At 37.3% G+C, this 7,450-nt stretch overlaps 1 pseudogene; it reads right to left on the reverse strand.

Moving 5' to 3' along the window:
- Positions 1–6,511: 6,511 nt before the first annotated feature.
- On the reverse strand, positions 6,512–7,321 carry LOC145077781 (vacuolar protein sorting-associated protein 60.2-like; annotated as a pseudogene).
- Between the last annotated feature and the right edge of the window lie 129 nt (positions 7,322–7,450).

Below are 7,450 nucleotides of genomic sequence, written 5' to 3' on the forward strand. Positions count from 1 at the left end.
GGTAGCCTGTTGAATTGTTGGCTAACAAGAGCAATAGCATTTTGGAACTCTTCTTCATCATCGTATTCTGAATTAGCTTCGTATGATTGTGGTGGGTTGTCATACAAGGGAGTGTAAAGTGTGGATTGGGTGTGAGGAGCTTGAACTATGAGGGTGAGTGGGCTTCCATAGTCTGCACAGTCTTTGAGTACAGTGGATTCTTGTGCTTGAAGTTCACCATACAACTTGTAAAGAGATAATGAGTGAATCTTTCTATCTCCTTGGACTATCATCTTAGCCGTAGTCCAGTATCTACCAAAACCATTGAGAAACTGAAGGTTATTCTCATGATTACTTTGGACACTACCAAAATTTGATAACTTCGTAACAATGAGGTTGAATCTCTTGAAAGAGTCCTCAAGGCTTTCACCCGCATGAGCTTTGAAATTGTTAAACTCATTGAGTGCGGTAGTGAGCTTCTTATCTTGTGCTTGTTCTATACCTTCATACAAGTTCTTGAGAACATCTCATATTTATTTGGCTGACTTGCAATTGATGATGATATCGAAGTTGTCAGGATCCACTAAAAAGGATATCTCATAAAAAGCAACAACATCATTTTCCATCTTTTCAAGATCATCTTTAGTGGGACGATTCATGGCTGGTTGACCTCCACCTAGTCTAGTTTGAGTGCCATCGACTTGAACTAGAGTGAGAATGGTAACATGAGGTCCTTCTTCTACAGATCTCCATACATCTCGTCCAATTCTTCTAAGATATCTCTCCATTCTTTGAGACCAGTGATGATACTCATTTGCCACTAATATTGGAGCTCTATTCGAACCTCCAACACTGTTGGAAACATTAAGTGATAAATGCTTGTGCCATATTTCCTTGTTTTGAAAAAGATTTTGCTTGATTTTTTTGGTTTTTTTAATTCTAAAGAGAAATGAGCTTCAGTGGTATAGTAGGCCTTTTAAACTCAGAGTTCTTGTTTAAAAAGCAACCACTTTGGCTCTGATACCAATTGTTGAGAGAAAAACTTTTGAGACACACTTGAACAAACGTTAGAATAAGTTGTATATGTGGAATAAGTTAATCTCAAAGGATCATAAAGCTCAACAATAATAATAAGTTAGAGTTAGAGTTAGATAATTAGATGCGGAAATATAAGGAAACATAAATGACAACAAGTATTATATCAAGTAACACTTAAACCGATACGTAACAAGGATTGCAATCAAACCAAGTTAGTAAGATTGATCAACTTAAAGTGATTAAGTCACGAATGACTTGCTCAGAGGAGAGATTATGATAACATATTCCAGTTTAGCAAGTAAGAAAGTAGTGAGAGATGTAAGATAGATGTAAAGAAAGAGAGAGGTGTTTTTAATTAGAACCTGAGATCTCTATATGTAGAGTCTCGAAGATTACAAGAAACAAACAAAAAACTAAATCTGTCTAAGTGTCCATGCAAGGCACACTGGATAAAACAACGTAAAGTGAAAAATAACATATAAAGCTAAGTTGATGTTTGATGAAGATACTGCGGATGCGATCATTGATTGTTGATGAGAAGTTGATTGCCGATCTAGTGATGGCTTCGGATTGTCTAAGTTTAAGAGGGTTACTTTCTTGCTTTAACACCAATATATGTGTTTGTATGTATGGTATGTGGTAGATTGGCGAACTCACTAAGCTTCGTTCTTACAATTTCAGTTTTGGTTTCAGGTACTTCCGGTAACGGAAGGAAGAGCTCGGGATGACTGCATGGCACACACCACAATTTTTTTTAGCCTGGGATGATTCACTCTGATATTTGATATATGATTTTGTTACATTGACAGATGTTATGATATTATTGAGTTACACGACTTATATTTTTATATGCTGTTTGATATTCAAGGGTTTTATTAATGATTCAAAACGAAATTTTTAGACCGTATTTTGGGGATGTTATACCATACTACCTTCTACACCTACACGTATTTGTCTCAATGATCATTACAACGCCCTAACAATACTAATAAGCAAAGACGAACACTCAATCCTCACTCCTTAGAGGAGAGGCCAAACATCTCACGACTGGCCGACTGATCCCACATGACTCATCCATGAAACTTCCACAAACCCTGCAGCACTCACGTATACTATCCATACATAACACTGGACCCTATAGACATTCGGATATCTAATCCTACCCTAAGCCCTTCATCAAACAATAACAGGAAATATGGTCAAACCAAACATTCCCAGGCTATAAGATCTTAGTTTTATATAACCATGATGAATACACTAAGCGACTACAGTAATGATGTCAATACCATAAAAGAAAGGTCCTAGGCTATCAGGCATCATATAACCAAGCAATTCTATCATGCAGTTCCTGAAGATCCCTAGCCTATCAGTAGCATGTTGTTCTAACATATTATGATATCAAACAATAGTATGGTATTTTCGGGTCTACTTACTGGATCCGTCTGATCATACACATCGCATCCTCCTTGAGTATTTTGAAAACCATTTGAAAAAATCATTTTGAAAATGTTTCCTAACTTTGTGACCGGATTCACACGAGTGTTCCTCCAATTCACTCAAACCAAGGCTCTGATACCAACTTGTAACATTCGTAAAATTCTTGAAAATTTTAAACTTTTTAAACAACCACAAAACCATCATTTATTACAATTTGTTTTCAAAATAAGTTTCACATCAGATAAATCCCAAAATCGTAAAATCAAAGCATGGGGAGGTGCATGATAACACCATTGCCTTGCCGCGATCGCCTGAGGTACCTAAAACACAATCCAAAACTGTAAGCCCAAAGCTTAGTGAGTTCCTCCAAAATACCAATACATAACAAATAGCATAATTATAATAACAACATACTTTGGGCCCAATCAACCATCCGTTTGGAATACCCTAGGCCCCTCAACCATCGGGTTGGAATTCCAATATACTACGGGTCCAATCATCCTCGCGATGGAATACCCTAGGCCCTCAACCATTGGGTTGGAATGACAATATATTATGGGTCCAATCATCCTTGGGATGGAATGCCCTAGTCCCTCAACCATCGGGTTGGAATGCCTCGACCTGTTGGCTTACGTACAAAGCAGTGAAGCCTCATCCACCAACAAATCATGTGCACATATAACAGATAATCATATAATGGTCTACATCCAATCACACAGATCTATTGATCACTAAGCATAACAACATCATATCTACCAGGTTACCGATCTAACAGATCATAACAATACAATAGCATGCATAACAAGATATCAATCCAATGGGTCGGCATTGGTGCCTTCGACCCGCAAGTATAGTGAGGACAACTCACCTCACTAGCAGTGCAGAACTGATAAGGTATGAATCCAAATCTCAGCTCCTGAATCAAAACCTACAACCATCATGACCAAATCCATCAAAATCCTAAAATACCCAAAATACCCTCAAAAGTCCAACTTTGTCAACCATGGTCAAAGGCAAAGTCAATGGTCAAGGTCAACAGTCCATGTTGACCCAAATCGTCGAGTGCACCTCTTGGACTCGTCAAGTTCTACATAACTCAGAAAGTCAGGGAAAGTTGGCTGGACAACTCGTAGAGTTTTCCCCAACTTAACACATATAGTTGATTCTTCGATTCCAGAGACTCTATGGCTCAGATCTAAACTCCAAATATGTCAAAAAGGATAAAATTTCTAACTTTATCCCTTGGGACTACTCCAAAAGCTCAAAAACCCTACCATAGGGCTTGAAAACTCAAAGGCTTAACCATTAAGCACAAATCCTTGAGATTTGGAACCCAACTTTTCTAGAAGAGGTTCTAGCCTCAAAAACATCTCAAAGGTGGGTGCTTTATAGAAATGCATGACCAATGCATGTCTTGAACCAAAATTGGGTCAAAAAGGGGAAATATGACCTAACTCCATGCATGGCATTAAAACTTGGCAAATGGCCATTTCTAACCCATTCTAAGGTCACCTTGACCTAGAGATTCATAAAGTTGCAAACTTCACTACTAGAAAAACAGCCTTTCACGACGCGCAATCAATGACACGCGCTGATAGAGGACGGGAATTTGTGCGTGCCCTAAAAATTGATGTCAGTTTTCCAATATATGAAGCATAGAGGGCACGCATTTTTGCGTGCCCTTAAATTAGTGTCTAATAAAAATAAAAAAAAAAAGAACGGAGGGCACCTTAAATAAAATGTGCGTCGTCTAACCATGTCGTTTTATAAATTTTAATGAAACGCGCGTTGCATCTCTCATGGGGGGAAATGAAATCCAAAAAATTAAAAACCCCGCTTTGTTTCCACCGGCTGAAAACCCTAGCTCATCCATGTCGAAAACCCGCTTTCTTTCTTTTCTTCTCTCTTGATTCTCAAACATCCACCGCTTCACTTCTCCACATCGTGCTCAAAGTAGCCGCTCAAGTACCCGACAGTGGTCCATGTGTCACATACATCGGCGAAGGCGGTTTCGGCAATTTCGTCAAAATGGTCCACAACGGAATCGATTATGGCGACATGTAGCTGATTTCCGAAGCATACAACGTGTTGAATCCGTTGGGAAACTCTTGAACAAGGAACTACACAAAGTGTTCTCGGAATGGATTCTAGGGGATCTTCAAAGCTTCTTGATTGAAATCATCGTAGACATCTTCAAAATAAAGGACGACAAGGGAGACGAATATCTAGTCGACAAAGTGTTGGATAAAACAGGCATGGAAGAGACCGGAAAATGGACTGTCCAACAAGCGGAAAATCTATCAATCGTTGCCCCCACAATCGTGGTGTCTCTGGATTCGTGATTCCTGAGCGGATTAAAAGACGAACGTGTTGAAGCTGCTAAGATCTTTAAATACGGTGGGTTCAGTGATATTTTGGACACTCAAAATGTGGATAAACGATAAACCGGTTCTTTCACGCCGTCAACAAACATTCTATCGGGTTCGTAATTCCTTTCCAAATCTTGGGTTTTAATCTTTAAATCTCAATCTTCAATTCGGAATTACGAAATTGAAATTGTGCATATTCTTTTTATGCAGGGACATGACTACTTCGAAATTGACCTAGATATACATCGATTCAGCTACATCTCACGAAAAGCACTTGATGCATTCTAGGGACGATTGAAACTTTGGATTCTTGGCATTGGTTTAACGATTCAGGTAAATTGGGTTTCTGGTTTTTGAATATGGAATTGGATTTTGTGTTGTGATTCATAAGCTGAATATATGTATTTGATTGGATTCTCAATTTTTAGGCACAACATCCTGAAGAACTACCCGGGCAAGTTTTATGCTGTGTTAGGCTTAACAAGATCGTCTTTTCTGATCATGGTCAAATCCCAAGAATTTTAATACCAAATAGTGATTAATGCTACAGAAAAATGAGAATGGCTGTGGAGTATTTTGAATTGAGTAGGAAAGGTGCAGCCCTGATGGATATATTAGCAGAAATGCCAAAGTTCCCTGAACATGAGGCATATTTAGTTTAGGGTTTTAATTGATCTATTGGTTTAATAGTTGACCACATCTTTGATAATTGATGTTGAATTTGATTATCTATTTGAAGTCCTCATTGATTAAGAAAGTAGAAGACACTGAAGTTGATACGACAGATCTAAGCTGATATTGTAGAGCTAAGTCCTCATTAATACTCCACAACTTGGTATGGTGAAAATCCCCACCGTTGACCATAATTCTGTGAGTGTCTTGGAAAAGGACTATTATACCCTTTCTGCAGGTAGGAAGCTAATCATTTTGCAGATCTTATGTTATGGTGCCCTGGTTCTGCAGAACTAAGGGCAGAAATAAACAATCGTGAAGAATTTGAAGTGGGACCAGATCCAGATGCAGTTTTTGCATTCACTGAACCTGTAAAAGACACACCTATAAAAAAACGAGGTCTCCCTCCTAAAACCCCTTTACCCAAAGATCAAGAACCTGTAAAAGATATTCTTATTCCTAGTATTTAAAACCAGAACCTCTACTCATTCCGCTAGGATCATGCATAACCTAGTAACACAAAACCAAAAAAGGTTATCTTTTTTATGATTTTCCCAAAATACCCTTTAATTAATTAACTAATTAATGATGTTAAATTCGGAAGCTAACCTTGCAGAAAGGGTTATTACCACAGATGATGCTTAAGCATGCTGCTCGACTAGGTAAAACTTTTTTGAATCAATAGTGTTAAAAATCATATACCCAATTCTTTTTTTCATTTCTGATGTTAGATGTATGAGAAACAGAAGAGTTCACAGTTTTAGCAATTTGGGTATCTGAAATTCTTGAAGTTTGTTGCGATTTCAATCTAGATTCTTGTAATGAGGTCATCTGATTTATTCTTTCCTGTTTTTCTTCTCTTCTATCTGTTCTTGAAGTATTTAAATGCACTTCTTGTTTTTCATTTCTGATGTTAGATTGCATATGTGAAACATAAGAGTTCTCAATTTTAGCAATTTGGGTATCTGAAATTCTTGAAATTTGTTGTGATTTTACTCTAGATTCTTGTAATGAGGTCATCTGATTGATGGTTTCACTGGCACTGCATGTCCACTTGGAGCTAAAGGCATATTAAGTTCTTCATTCGGATCGGGCTCATTATCAGGTTGAGTATATGAAGGTACCCCTTCACCTTCAGTTTCTTGATCCATGTTTGCCTCCAAAGCATCAAGTTCTGAAACATTTCCATGAAGTGAAGTTAACATTTAAAAAAAGAAAAATAATAATAATGAATTTGTGCTTACCACCCATGAGATCATCTTCATTAATATCATCTGGCACACTAAACTTCTACCAAGAGATTCTTGTATCTCACTGCTTATATCCATCATGTCCATCATTTCATCTTGCAAATTCTAAACATAAAAACAAGATTAAATGGTCTGTAATTACAAAGTATCAAAAGAAAGAGATTCATAATATTTATACTAACATCAATGTCTTGTATCTTCACAGTTTTCATCAATCCTTTCAGCTCTTTGGTTGATCCCATTTGTAGCAAATGCTTGATAATTGTGACACATACTGTTTGCTGAGCATCTTTAATACCTTCTATAGAGAATGCAACTTGATCCAGGTTGAATGTTTGATTGTACAACATCTCACGTTGTCCTTCATACCTGCTCAAGTATAACTTACTTTCATTATCAACTCTACAGTAGATCCAGAAATTCGAGGAGGTTATCTTGCCTTCACTTCTCAGGTAGGTTTTTTAATTCATACCCATGTTCAAAATTCAAACACATGTGATCCTTTTTTATTAAACATTTAAAATGCTATAAAGTTTATATGTTATTGTGTTGAAGGACTCGCCTGGTGTACTTCATTTGAAAAAATTATCAGATGCTGGCCTCACACATAATTTGGAAGTCTGTAGGTAAGAAAAACTCTTCATTTCCTTCTTTCTTATTATTCAGATTTTACAGTGTATGATTTTATGATTTGGATTGCAATGA

The sequence above is a fragment of the Lactuca serriola genome, unplaced genomic scaffold, assembly GCF_051521515.1.
Source record: "Lactuca serriola cultivar US96UC23 unplaced genomic scaffold, Lser_US96UC23_V15 Lser_V15_Un036, whole genome shotgun sequence".
Lineage (NCBI taxonomy): Eukaryota > Viridiplantae > Streptophyta > Magnoliopsida > Asterales > Asteraceae > Lactuca > Lactuca serriola.